We start from the raw sequence: 14,538 nt of genomic DNA, 5'->3' as shown, positions 1-14,538 counted from the left end.
AGAGAAAGCAGTCTTTCAAAAAGAAAACTGCCTATATAATGGTGGCACAAGACAGAACAAAAATTAAAGCTGATTCCAAAGAATTGAGCATTATATCACCCTGACATTATTAAGGCCACAAAGCATGGGATGCTGAAGACAATAAGGTCATCAAAGATTTAGACAAATAAATGAGAGCTTTTTACAAGCAAAGAATTATTGCACATTTTGAAATTTAGACACTTCCTTCCCTGCTGCATTATTTACATTGATATTAGATGCTATTTTGACCAATGCTAACATATCAACATAAGAAAAAATATCTGTGAAAGAGAAAAAAGACAAGGGCATAAATTACAACTTTCACCTCTTCCTTCACTGATGACTAGAAAAATCAATGCCTTTTGGTTTTGCTGATCCACTGCTGCTGAGTCATGCTCCTAAAATAAGAATAATTTCCTTCCTGTTTGTTCTAGAAACTTCAAAATTGCCTCTTAGCCACAAATCACAAATCATGGAGTCACCTCGGCCATTTAAGAGATCTTCAGAATGATTGCAATAATCAGGCAAACTTTATAATGAAGTACAGCTGGAATGAGCACTCACACACTTGCACTGCAGATTTTTCCACTGGGACACAACACTCCCCCTTTCTGTAGGTACTATAGTACCAAGTGACAGATGAGTTGGTCACATTATCTTCCTTGCCAACAGTTGTCCCCTTTACCAATCCTCACAAATCATGTTGCCTCAAGATCTATGGAGATGCACACAACAAACCTGATGCTTAGGGGATGAGTGGCCTTATCACCACTTTTGACTCCATGAAATGGCATTCAATAACCTATTGACATTCCAGGTTTGTGCCTTTGCTCCTCCCTTGACTTTTGTGGCCTGAATGGATCATTGTTTCCACAAAAAAAAAAAAAAAAAGTATAAAATGTGTAGACATGGTGCTTGGAGATGTGGCTGAGTGGCAGACCTGGCAGAGTTGGATTAATGGTTGGACTCAATGATCTTAAAGGTCATTTCCAACCTTAACAAATCTATGATTCTATTCTGTATGTGCATATACATCAAGCTTCATGTTAGGAGGCCTTTATATCCTGCTATGTGTTAGCAAGATTCATTATGCTGTGGTTGCAGGATTATTTATATCTCTGTCCTCCTTTTCAGTATCTCTGAGTATGCTCACATCAGGTCTTGGCCTCTTAAACTGCAACTTGAGGTTAATAACTTCTATATCAGCTTATTTCCCTCTCCTGATCCTACTGGTTTATCTCACTTCATGTTTTTCCCTTCAGAAGTTTGAAGCAAATGGAATTTACAGTTGCTAGACTCCTTTGTATGTGTGTGTATTAATACATATATATGCATAAATATTTATAATCTCAAATGATAACAAAATAATTCATAATACTAGTTTATATATGTACATACTAACATTTTTAGTTGGATGAAAAGTCTTTAAAAAGACCAGAAAACACACTTTTCTGTGAGCTGACCCAAACATTTCTCTTACTGAGATTCCTGCCTGTCTGTAAGACCACCGTGTGTCACCCACAGTGGGGTGTGTGTGGGTGACAATAAACAGCCTGTGGAAAAGGTGGAAATCCAGGAGAAGGAAGGTGGCTGCTTGGTGTGGGTGTATTTCTGTGACTATGAGTGAGTGTGAACAGGGGTGTGTGTGTATAAGTTTAAAGAAACTGCTGTGGGAAGGTGTATAGAAATTTGTAGGAGTTTCTAAGTGTATAGTAATGCTTTCTACTGAGAGAGATCTTAAAAATGTATTCATTAAAACTTGCCAGTTAATTAAAAACAGTTAATTAATAGATCATTACACCACTTCAATCCTGATTTGATTTATTATATGTACATTGAGCAGGTATGCATTCTGACAGTGGTCACCTAGACAAGGCTGCCTTCCTCAGGCAGCTACCAAGCCTACTCCTTTTGTTTGTCTGGGGGAGTTTCCTTCGCCAGAAAACAATCTCCTAAAATCCCACATCACTTCTTTCTCACTCTTTGTCTGCTGGATCAACTATTGCTAAACATCTTGGTTTTAGAGGATCTCTAGAGTCCCACCAAACCCAACCAAAAGCCCCCTGAGGACCCCTACTTCCTCTGGAGGGGTATGAGTGAACCACTTCAACTTATTGTTTTCCCATATGTACCTGGACAATACAACATATTTATACTGTAAAAGCAATTACCAAAATAACCAGGGCAACATATGGTACTCATAAATTATTGCAGGAAAGTCCTATATCTGTCACATGCAGTCAGTGAGCAAGTTCCAGGGAAAGGCAACTGTCTCCTGAGTTACTGAATTCTCACGGAGAAGGTGTTTTGACTTATTCATTGAGCACACAGATTGAAATCTCTTTCAAAATTGCATGACTGTGCATACTTCCCAGACCTTTTTAGCATGTGTCACTACCCACTTCTCTTCCTTTCTGCTCCTTATCCACCCATATCCACTTAGGCTCATAGCCTTAAAACAATGTAGACAGTAGAGATATTTGGTCCAAAGCCTATTCCTGAGCAAAATTATTGTAGATTTAAGGAATTCCATACTAGCTGCTCTGCTCTTCTGATCTGTTTGTCATGCTCTGAATTGCTAACACAGACCCAGGACTGGCTCAGTTTTGCAGTGATGACCCCAAGCTCTCTAACAAGCTTATGCTGCATAGCAATTTCTGATACCTGTAATATTACATGGCTTTAGTAACATGTGATGCTTTTGTTAAAACTAGCTCCTGGAAATGCCTGATTTTTGGAGGCATTTAGGCATTCAGCCAACAAAAGACATATTTTCTACAGCTTCTGATTAAAGGGAAAAGCTTGAAAATGTGACATGAAAGTATCCTAACAACCCTTAACTAGCATGCAAATGGAATAATCTAAAAGTCTAATATTTCAAAAGGCTCTTGTTTTGATTCTGAGGGTAAATGTATGATTTTGATTACTTGTGATCTGGACTGCAAACTAAGTACAGTGAAAGCAACGATACATAAGAACTCCTAATGGGCAAAGTAAACACAATTATAGAAAAAAATATGTTTTGCTGTTTTCCCACCTAGCTTTTAATAACCACAGGTGAAAAAAAGCAGTAGGTACATCTTTGAATCTACATGGAATTTTTCAGGCTGTTTTGGATGTTTTTTATAAAGAAATTCTGGAGGGAAGAAAAAAAAGTGACAAGGGTTAGCTCTTGTTCTGACCCTGGTTGAATGAGGAAAGAAATTCACTGATGTCCCAAGGAGCAAAGTCACTGCCAAGAGCTCCTGATGCACTGTCTGATAGACATGAAGACAGGCTGCTGTAAAGCTTCACAAGTAACACAACAAAATTCTGTGCTTCCAAGAAAGAGCAGAAAACGGTTGTGCAAAGAACAGGTGTACCTGCAGCACAAGCATAGGCTCTGAAGAACCCCTTGGCACGGCCTCCATTCCCTGTAGCCGCCATTTCCCAGGGACCAGACCAAGAATTCCTTCACAAGCCTGTGTTGGCTGCCAGACCAGCAGCAGCAGGACCTGAGAAGGTCAATATCCCAGGGAGCCAGGAGCTCCCTGCTTGCCCCCTCCCATGCCAAGGTGTGCTAGGGTCACCTTGAATTAGCTGCGTGGAGTGGATGCTTCCAACCAGGAAATCAGCACCAAGAGGAGAGCAGGCTCCCTGTGATGCTGCACATCCACACAGGGCCCAAGGGCAATCTGGCTGCTTGCTACTCTACAGAATTGCTATTATTCCTCTATCGCATCAGCATCTTCTTAAGCCTGTGCCTATTAGTTTTTAGCTTAATTATCACTTCAGCATTGTTTAATCTTCTTGAAGACTTGATCTCCAGAAATAAACAGCTTGCAATAGAAAAATGCCTATCAAGGCTTTATATTCATATATTCATATCCTTCTTGCCACATTTTATTAATCTGTTTATTTTAATAGATAAGATCCAGCTTACAAAACCAAATTATAACACACATTACCACATTCAAAATTCAAATATAGACGTGTCCTGATCTTATCAAGCAAAGAGTTTGTTCAATATCCTTGGTTAAATGCTTTCTCTCATCAAAAGAAACAACTGGATTTGAGAAATACTGAAAACTCAAAATAATTCTAAATAGTCAGTGAAGTGTAATAAATATTAGCTTACAGTTAATCTGGCATTTATTCTCTGACTTCTCTTCCGCCTACAATCTTTTACCTCAAAAAGATAAAATTATTAACAGCAAATTGCTTTTTTTACATTTTAGTTCCACGGGTAAATTAGTATTTAGAACTATCTTGTACTGCACTTTAGAACAGTGTTGCAATGTAATATTGAAATGTAGCTGTAGCCTGAAACAGGGGCTGGCTTTGGAGGCTCCCAATTTCCCCATGTCTTATCAATTTTCATCTTAGACTCTGACAATTTAAAGGCAAATGAAAGTACTGTTTTCCTCCTACTATCTTTTTTGAAAACCAGACCAGGAAATAAAAATTCACTGCAAATTCCTTGAGCTTAAAGCTAGAAAATCATAGCCTCAGCAATAGAAGGCTATAACTGTACTGGTAAACTACCAAGTGGTTAACTACAAAGAGAACTTTGAATAATCTGGCAGACTTGTTGGCTCTGCAGTGGTAACAGCAAATCCAAGCTGTCCCTGGGCTCACACCTATGACACAGAACCATTACGATCTCACTAGCATAATGTGTGAAAATACTTATCCTCACCACGCTTTGTGAGGTTAGGAACTACTGATGTTTCTGTTTCACAGGTGGGGAAGACAAGTGCCAAGAAGCCAGGTAACTTGGTCAAGACAAAACAACAAGTAGGTAGCACCTGCTAAATCCTGCATTCTTGACCTAACCCCATTACCCACACACTGGAGAGGCCGTGGTCCTCTCTGTCCTATAGAACTGGATAAAATCAGGTACTACAGGAACATGAACAAGGTGATGGTGGTTACTGTTATAAACCAAGGTCAGGGCTATCTCTCTCCATTGGTGTGTGGGGTTTTCATGACAAAATGATGGCATAGAGAAGGAAGCATAGTATATATATATATTTTTTTTTTTTTGCAAATATCATGGTTAGCATCAGAAAAACACAACTGTCAAGAGATCCTGAGTTTCTAACTGACAACATTTCTCATGAAAAGCAAACCATTTACTACCTGTAATTTTGCTTATTCACTCTCTTACCTTATGAAAATTCATCTAATATCTCAAGTTGGAAGGGACCCATCAGGATCAAATCCTGCCCCTTGCAGGACTACCTAAAAGTAAATCTGTGACTAAGAGCATCAGCCAGGCATGGTATGACCACTTCACAGGGAAGCCTGTTCCACTGACTGACTAACCACTGAGTGAAAAAACTTTTCCTTTTATCCAGTCTGGACATTGATGCAGATTTATTCCTTTTCCTCATATCCTATTGCTGGTCCTGCTGAGAGAGAAGACCAGCCCCTCCTCCTCCCTCTGTTGCCACCCTCATGGATGTTGTAGACTGCAATGAGGTCAACCCTTAGCATTCTCCAAGCTGAACAAACCATGACCTCAGATGCTCCTCATGTGTCTTGCTCTCATAACGCTTCACCATCTTGGTCACCCTCCTCAGGACACTCTCCAATAGCTTTACATCTTATGTTGTGGTTCCCAAAACTGCCCCCAGCACTCGAGGTGAGGCTGCCCCAGTGCAGGGCAGAGCAGGACAATCCCCTCCCTTGCCCAGCTGGCCATGCTGTGCCTGATTTCCCCAGGGTATAAAGGACCAGAGTTGGTCCTTTTGGATGCCAGGGTGTACTTGAGTCACTTTCAACTTGCCACCAGCCCAAGCCCCCAGATGTCTTTCTACAAGGGCTGCTCTTCACTTCAAATGTCTAGGGACAGTTCTCTGATATACCCAGGTCTCTCTGTAGGACCTTTCTACCTTCAAGGTAGAAGCTGAAAGCTTCTCCTAATTTCATGTCACTGGCAAATTTACTTAATGTACATTCAACTCCCACATTCAGGCAACTTATGGAAACATTAAAGAGCGCAGGCCTTAGAGTTGAGCCCTGGGTAACTCCACTGGTGACTGGTCACCAGCCTGATGTAAATCCATTTACTGTAATCCTTTGAGCCCAACTCAACACCCATCTAGATCCCTGCTTCTTAGCCTTACATATTGCCTCTTATTCTTTGCTACTAAGTAGAAATACAGAGTGCATTCCCTTGCTTTTCATGAATCTCTGAAAATTAAATCGCTTTTGAGAAACTTAGATGAATGCTGCAAATAGACAAAAATTGGTTTCATTGCAAACAGACATTTTGTCAAGTGCATGTTTCTCCTAATGTATTTGTGTCCACAAATGCTATTATCTGCTGGAAGAACCATTTTTCCTGTTCTATCACTCCACTGAACTTCTGCCCTCCCAGATTTACTCAGCACTTAATCCTCTAAGATTTCCCCATGGGAATTAATAACATTCAACCTGTTCCCGAGTTATCCAGATGCTCTTTACATCCCTGGGATGTGTCGCACAAAAGATGCAAACCTACATAAACCCTCATCAGCAGAACTCTTGCTGGCAGAAGGATAGAACTGCTAACAGCACAGCAACAAGTCACAGTGAGAGATCACTGCAATGCAAACATGTCCTGAGAAGTGATTTCAGCCGTCTGAGGAACACACTGATAGTCAGCGCTTGTGCTGCTCCTGAGAAGGCAAAGTGCACATGTGATTCCCAGCTGATATCAAAAAGATGTTTAAATTACTTTATTCCAGGGCTTTGGCAACATGTCCCTCCTTTCTTAGTAATTGTTCAGCAAGGCTAGCAAGAAAATAATATGGGATTTGCTTTTTTTGTATATTTTTTTTCCTTAATAAATCAGTGATCCTTCCAGGGCTTTTCTAGTCCTTCACAGATCAGATTGTTGTTAAAGCAAAGATCTGCTACTCGATCTACATACTGCTTTCAACATTCACATCATACTTGGAAATGGCAATCAGTTTTTTGATTGAATTTTCACTGTAAAATACAATTTAAAAATAATCTTTCTGAAAGGAAAACAAGACTTTAGGGATTAATAAAAGCATGTCTTCTATAAGTCACTGAGGGATTGATTAAAATGAAGGAGGAGGGGAAATGGGGTATTAGTCAATTATAGACTGACTGTGAACCTCCAACATGAAGTCTTGAGAAAGCAATCCTAGCCCTATAAAACACTCAGTAAGACAGTTCTAGAGAATAGAGCAATACTAATGCTGCTGGCAAGACCTCATAAAAGAGTCTGAATACAATGGTTTTAATCTCTCTTCAAACAAGAGTTTCAAATTGGAAACTTGCAGTGAAAGTAAAATTGGTGGGGAGGGGAGGCATTATCTGACAATGAATCATTCAGTTTGGAAATTAGATTTCTAACTCTAATAGCAGAATGAACACTTCATCTCACTGGAGGACTGGGAGTAAGAAATCAAACATAAAAGGATGGAGTTATCTAAATAATGATACAGATGCTGTGTTAATGGCCACAGTGAAAAATTAAAGTAAGACAGGCACTGCTCCTGAAAATCAAATGCTACAAACTGGCTACTGATCATACTTTGGCTTAATCCCTTCCTGGAGTTTCATGATGGAAATTGTTGAAATGGTGCAGAGGTGGGCGGAAAGCCTTTTAGCTATGTAGATGCATTTTATTTGAGTCCATTTTTTAGTGTTCCTCATTGACCTGTGTCCCTACTTCAAGTACACCTCTCAAACCACAATTTCCCTTACTCCACAAGGGAAATGCTGCTTCTTTTTTTTCATCTTCTGAAATTGAATTTGCAGCACTGAAGCTGTTTCACATCCTTTACAACAGCATGAGAACTTTTGGAAAGATGCTGAGCATAGCAACTGGGTTTCTGATGATGACAGATCTGTTCTGCTTGGTGCTTCAACCCGTGCATGGTTTGAAGATGGGAAGGTGTGGGCAGTGTGTGATGTGGAGGGTAAAAGCTGACCAGACAGAAAGGATGGAGTGAAATTACACACAGAACCACCAACTCTGCATTTGAGACTGACCTGCCCCTGCTCACACAAAGATAAACCTATTTTTCAAAGCTGAATTCCTTGGAAAATTCCAGCTTCTCTTTAAAAGGAAAAAACTGTAGGGAAGCCATGTGAAAAGATGAAAGGAATGCACCAGCTTGAATTCCTGTGCTGTACTGAGGCTTAGATCAGCTCTTAAAAATTGTCATCCTCTTCTATTACTTTTCAAAATATCACTTCAAAATAATGAGTGTGTAAGAATCCTGTTTGAGGATTAGGGCCTCCTGGTGCTGCAAAGACACATTTAGAGACACAGACTATGTCTGCACGGGCATATGGCTAAAGCAAACTGGAAAGGTTTCTCCTTGTAGTGCAGTAAGTTACACTCGACACATAATACAAACTATGTTTGCCACTTGAAAGAGAAAGAGAGAGTAACAGTTTCAGTTCTGTCTTTGTCATTCAAAAATATTGACAGCTTTAATGTTTTTTATTATTTTTAAGCAGTCATGCTGAAATTAAATGCCAAAATAAGCCATGTACTTGCCAGTCGATGTGGAGCTCTGAAACGTGCTAGCTGCTTTGTGGGAGGAGAGAGGATTTCGTCCTCAGGGAAAGGAGATTTTCTGTGCTACAGAAGTGGCTCTGTGGCACATTCCTCTCTGCCTAAACAATGTGACTCATCTGCTCTCAGTCTGGAGCCCTGCAAATTATGGTATTGTAAAAACATGCAAAGTTCACACTAAGTTCACAAAGCTACAAAAATAATCTGTTGCCTGAGCAATGGATGATCCAGCAAGCAGAGCTCTGTGCTGGAATTCAGCACTCCTAAATCCTGCTCTTGAATATGCCACTGATTTTTGAGTGCCTTAGAAAAATTCATTCTGTCTTAAATCTCTTTTCCTTCTTCCCTTGTCTTGTTAAACTCTCCATGTGCAATGTTTCCAAGGTGAAATCTGTGCTAGCCATCAATACTGATGATTTTTCATCATCTCTGTAAATAGTATCTTCTCTTTGACCATGACAGACCCTAACTTGGCCTGTTCAAATCCATTCTAAATGCTGTCATAAGATCCCTTTTCCAATTCACCAATTGCACTTTATTATCCTTCTCGTCACACTCCCAGCATGGGCTTCCACTTCCTTGCTGCATCTAATAGAGGCTTGTCAACACAGTCAACACCCTCCACGTGCTGTCCTCAGCCATTGTCTCTAATTCAGTGGCAGAGGGAAATTCTCCCTCTGTACGGCCAGTGCTAAACATCCAGATAATCCTTCTGTGCCTTTTCTCGTGTTCTATGTAATGCTAAGGAGAAGGTTTCCTTGACATCTGCTAACTAGATTTTTTTTCCTCCTAAATGCTCAAAAGAAATTTCTTTCCACACTATATCTTTATAAAACAAACAAACCTCCCAGTTTTGCCTCCTAGTACGCTGATTCCTCTGCCTAGCCAGCATCAGCTTCTTGTTGCCTTTTGTTACCCAGCTACCCCCTTGCCTCTCTTTGTTTTCCCAGGCTTTTCACCTCAATTGTAAGGTCTTTGGCACTGTGACAGCCTTCTGATCTGTGCTTGTACTGCTCTCTTCTGAATCCTGTGTAAGGCTCCCTGGGTGCTATGGCAATATGAGCAGCAAAGCCCTGGATGACAACTTGGTTAAGCATCATGGGAGAGGAACAAGGGCATGAGAGCCAAGAAATCTATAGGCGTGTTTTCCTTTTTTCAGCCCATTCTAGTGTGGAACTGAATTAGCTAAAGAATAAAGCAGCAGAAAGTCATGAATGTTTAGAGTAAGAGCTTGAACCTTTCTCTGAACTCTGACACTTCCTCATGGCAGTTTCTGAGAAAGTCTAACCTTTTCCAGTTCTTCCACATGTGCTTGCATAGCTGGCTCAATGCAGTGGGGAATTAAGCCCATACTGTGACATATTACCAATCACTTCACTATGCTTGAAGGGTTTTAGGCACATCACACTTGATTTCAGGATGTCTAGTCCAAATCTTGATATTTACAAAGTAACAAGAACTGTTGCCAGATAAATGGAAAACACGTGTTAATCCTACTTAGTGGAGACAAGAAGAATGATTACATGGTGGAGGCACTGGACTGGGCTCAGTATTTAATCCAGATAATCATTGAGCATTGGGTTCCAAAGCATTTTCCTTTCACACAGACCTCCTGCAACTGTGACCAAATTACTAATTATTTGGCTTTGAGAAAGTGAGAAAAGTTCTTACAGATTTCCAGGGAGCCTGGCTAGTTGTTCTAGTTGTCACTGTCTGCTCCATGTACTGTGACTCATACTGTTTTTATAGGGACAATCAGTTTTGCTTATCTGCTCAGCTCAACAACTGGCCATACAAAGAAGTGTACATTGCTGAAGTAACAATGGTCTTCTAGCATTTAGTAGAGAGTTCTATTTCCTTCAGTGAGAGAAACAGAAATGGATCCTGAATGAAGATTTTAGTCTGGTTTTGAGTGAATTCTGCCTGGCAGTATTCCTTACTCACGCACTGTTCTTGCTCATGGTGTATCTACACCCTTTGGGTAAGGAATTCTGTTTCACAAAATCTTTTAGGGCTAAATTCTGATTCTTCAACACACCAAGGATTGTCAAAAATTAATTAGAAAGCAGTCATAGTGGACAAAGTGCTTGGATTCCTATTAATGGTAGCATCTCTGGAAGTTTAGCAAATTACTGAGTGTTGTAATGTGTGAGCACCCAACTGATTCCCTTTAACCACTTTGCTAAGCTTCATGCAGCTTAAAAGAATTGTTATAACACTTCTGGTAGGTACTTTCTGGTGACATCAATATTCTTTTGAATCAAAATTAAATTATGCACTTATTGGAAGTTAATATCCCTGAAATTCATTTCAAAAGTCGATTTAGTATACATGGTATTTCAAACAGCCATAGCAGTGTCATTGCATAAAACAAAACCCCATCCCCCGCCCCAAATCTATGTCTGCAGTGTTTTTTAACTTCTGGTTAATAAAAATTTGATTAGGAGGATTCAGACAGCATGTCTAGAATGACAAATTCACAAGACATTAAATCAGTTTACAAAAGCTTTTATTCCTTTGCAATTTTTTGATAAACTGGTAACATGGGAACCTGTAACATACATCTGACCTTTTTTCAGAATGAAACTAAGACCTTCCACAGAGAGATACTGTTATCTGTAGTGTACCATTTAAGCACAACCACCTTCATTTTTTACAGCAATTAAATTTCTTAAATCTATCATTTTCTCCAGGGTTACTGTACAGCCTTCCCAATTTAGAGTTCTCTGCCTTTGATCATTAAGAGAAAAGGAGTGACAGCAATACTGCCAGGGAACAGTAGCTGCCTGCATGTCACTTGATAGGTTTATTCTCTTCTAAACTATTAAACTATTCTTCTGAACTTCTAAACTATTGTTTAAAACTATTTTCCAGGTGGAGTCATAAAGACAGCAAAGTCCTAGACATTGTTGCTGTTATTCAAACCAGTTCAAACCTATTCAACCCAACAGCACAAGGAGGTGTCCTTCACTTGCATTAGTAAATGAAAAATTAAAAATCTATGTACCAATTGCACCTTTGAAAACCTCTCCAAATATCTCTACTTGCATTCAACTGTGCAACAAGTCCTGGGGCAGGGTGGAACAGTTAAGTTTCACAACACATTTCTTTGCCAAATCTGGAAGAGGCAATGAAAGTTAATCTCTACTTGGAGAAACTAGTAACAGAGTCCTCAAAAGGGTAAGGACTGATGCCTCAGCTGGACATGGGATTTGGTTAAGTAATTGAAATCCTCTGCTGATTTCCCATGACGCAGGCAACATGTGTGTGCAGTAGTGCCCAGGAATTCAGCCTTGGACAATCATTAGGAGACTGGGGTGCTTACTGTGCTTCTCATTACTGGTATTTTACAATACATAACAGTAGAACAAAAGAAGGGCACCTTGTTCTAATATACAGTGCTTCTCTCCTGCCTCATAACAGACCTGCTACAAAGAAGACAACTTCCTTGGCTGCAGGTAGAGCTGCCTTTACTGTCTGTCTGTCCCCAGGATGTTCTGCCATGATAACACTCTTCCAAACATTGCCCACCTCTGGGCAATGCAAAACCCGACAGCAGCACACAGAATCCAGCCATAAGATCTACAGCCCCATATTATATGCAAAAGGAAGATAAATAAAGAAATTAAATTTAAAATGGGTATGCTAATATTCTTCCAAGGACATACTGTTGTTCAGTGCCACATATCCCTTACATGAGTATTATACAAGAATGCTAAACTTGCTTTATATTTATTAGAAGGACCAGAAATTTTTCATGGGGTGTGTGTAACGCTCTCACTTTATTTTTCTTTGTATGGTGTTACAAACCTGGCTCTTCAAGATAAGGTTTGTGGTTGAAGACTAGCTGGACTATATAAAAAGATTTTCAATACTTCTCTTCAGCATTTTTTCATGACTTAAAGAAAACAGCTTTTTAAAAACATATTCATCTTCAGTGAGCTTTATAAGGAGAAGAGATAAACTTGAAAGACCATGAAAAAATTTAAGTATTTAAACTGGAATATAAAGTTATGTTCAAAAGAGTAACAATTTTAAAAGAGCAAAGAAAGAGTGATTCTCAGCTGTTGAGTCTATCCATTGGAGAACTGCATATTTACAAACATAATTACAGTTCTCAGACCTGCTATTCCTCACATTAAATCAAGTTTCAGAGCTTCTCCTTGAAAGGACTACTAATTCCCCTCTCTTCTCAAGTCCTGCTCCCATGGTCCCTTCCCTTTTCACCACTGCTCCCTCATGCTACATGCTCATAACAGTTTCTTCCTCTACACACAGCCCATTTTGCCTCCTTGTACCTCTCTATACCATGGCACCTTCCATTCATGCTTAGGTCAGCTTTCTTGCCATGGGATTTTCCCTCATAAACCTGCTCCCAAAAATATTTCTAATAAGTACAGTCTCAGGAAAAAGCAATATCCTGTCCAAGTATGTCCAATTCACATCAGACACGGTTCTCTATTCATCAAGTCACAGAATCCCAGAATCATGGAATGGTTTGAGTTGGAAGGCACCTTAAAGATTGTCTACCATGGGCAGGGATGTCACGCACTTGATCAGGTTACTCAGGGCCCCATCCAACTTGGCCTCGAATACTTCCAGGGATGGGAAACACTACAGTTTCCTTTCTTGCAAGTCTTTTAAGTGGGTTCTGTTTTAAAACCTTTCCTCCTAAGACCTCGGTGAGATGATGGATGAGCGGAGGCATTCCAGCCCTTATGAGATGACATTCTAGAGAGAGATTCTTCCTATGCCTGCATATTGTACTGAGGAGGAAGCATTGCTGTGCTCTGCTCAGCACTGCGACTGTGCCAAGTCCTTCATGAATCCTTAGCACTCATACACAGTGCTATCCAAACAGCTTTGGGGGAAGAAGAAAACTGGTTTTTTCCTTCAGAAAAAATACCATGAAAACTCAGTGACCAAATTAAATATTAAGTGGACAAATGAAAAAAAGTCAACTTTAAACTCTTATTAAGAAAGTGTAGACACAAAAGGAAACATTGCAGGGCACTAATATTGGGAATTTTTTCACACTATTAAACCTAGGGGGAATTTCTTTCTAAAGAAAAGAAGAATTCTGTTTCCATAGTAACTCAGTGCTAGAGCCCCCTTACAGTCCAAATTTAGCAGAATTATATGTGCAGCAGCATACTACTGTGCACTTGAGGCTACAATGAAACCACTAACCTCATTGCATTTGGGATGCCAGGTTGAATTTGAACTGGGACAGACAATATGTCGAGCAAGTCCAAGTATAATCCTAAAAAATAACATCATGCCTTAAAGATGAGGGAAAAGTTATAGGTGATAACAAGGAATAAACTAGAAACTTGATAATGTCTTGAAATAGCAAAAAATGCTAAGAAATGGGTTAGCATGTGAAAATGAATTATTTTTATCCCAGTCGTGACATTAATCTACTTACTGCTATGAAACAAGTACTTCAGTGACAGTACCTTCCCCTTTATGAATTCTCCGTACATAGAAGCTGTGCTGCCTTTGTTCAGAAGAGAGGACACACAACCAGTCCACAGTGAGAGATTTTATTACAGCTTTTTGGCAGTTGGAAGTGATACATGAGGACAATACATCTCTGTCAGCAGAGAAATCTCTGCACCTTACCTGCCAGTGCTTTGTTTTTGAAGAGGTTGAAAGACAAACAGCCCAACAAATAAAAGCACCCCCTGCTTAACCAATGCATTTACTGCTCTTAAAAATGAATGAAGGCAGGTATGGTAGCTCTGAATTGTGTCTACTCTGTCATCAGTCGATATGTGCTCAGCAGAGGCAAAGTGAAGCTCAGGTGGCAAGAAAATGATGGTAAGAGCAGAGGCGCCTTACTGTGGATGAGGGTCATTAGAAAGGTGGGAAGTGCTGGTGCAGTTTGAACACCAAGTGCTCCAAGCACTGCTCGAGCTCAGGAGCGACGATTAGAGCCGTAAGCTCCACACATCTGGCTGGCACAGATAAGTGGTCTTCCCCTGCTCTCA

General features: G+C 40.0%; 1 protein-coding gene across 26 annotated transcripts in view; it reads right to left on the bottom strand.

Annotated features, from left to right (window-relative positions):
• The window catches only part of DLG2 (discs large MAGUK scaffold protein 2), a 993,421-nt gene that overhangs the window by 678,134 nt on the left and 300,749 nt on the right, over nucleotides 1-14,538 (bottom strand). The gene's annotated exons all lie outside the window — the stretch shown is intronic.

The sequence above is a fragment of the Zonotrichia albicollis genome, chromosome 2, assembly GCF_047830755.1.
Source record: "Zonotrichia albicollis isolate bZonAlb1 chromosome 2, bZonAlb1.hap1, whole genome shotgun sequence".
Taxonomy (NCBI): domain Eukaryota; kingdom Metazoa; phylum Chordata; class Aves; order Passeriformes; family Passerellidae; genus Zonotrichia; species Zonotrichia albicollis.
The sequence above is the reverse complement of the archived record's forward strand: the minus strand, read 5'-3'. Positions and strand labels throughout refer to the sequence as shown.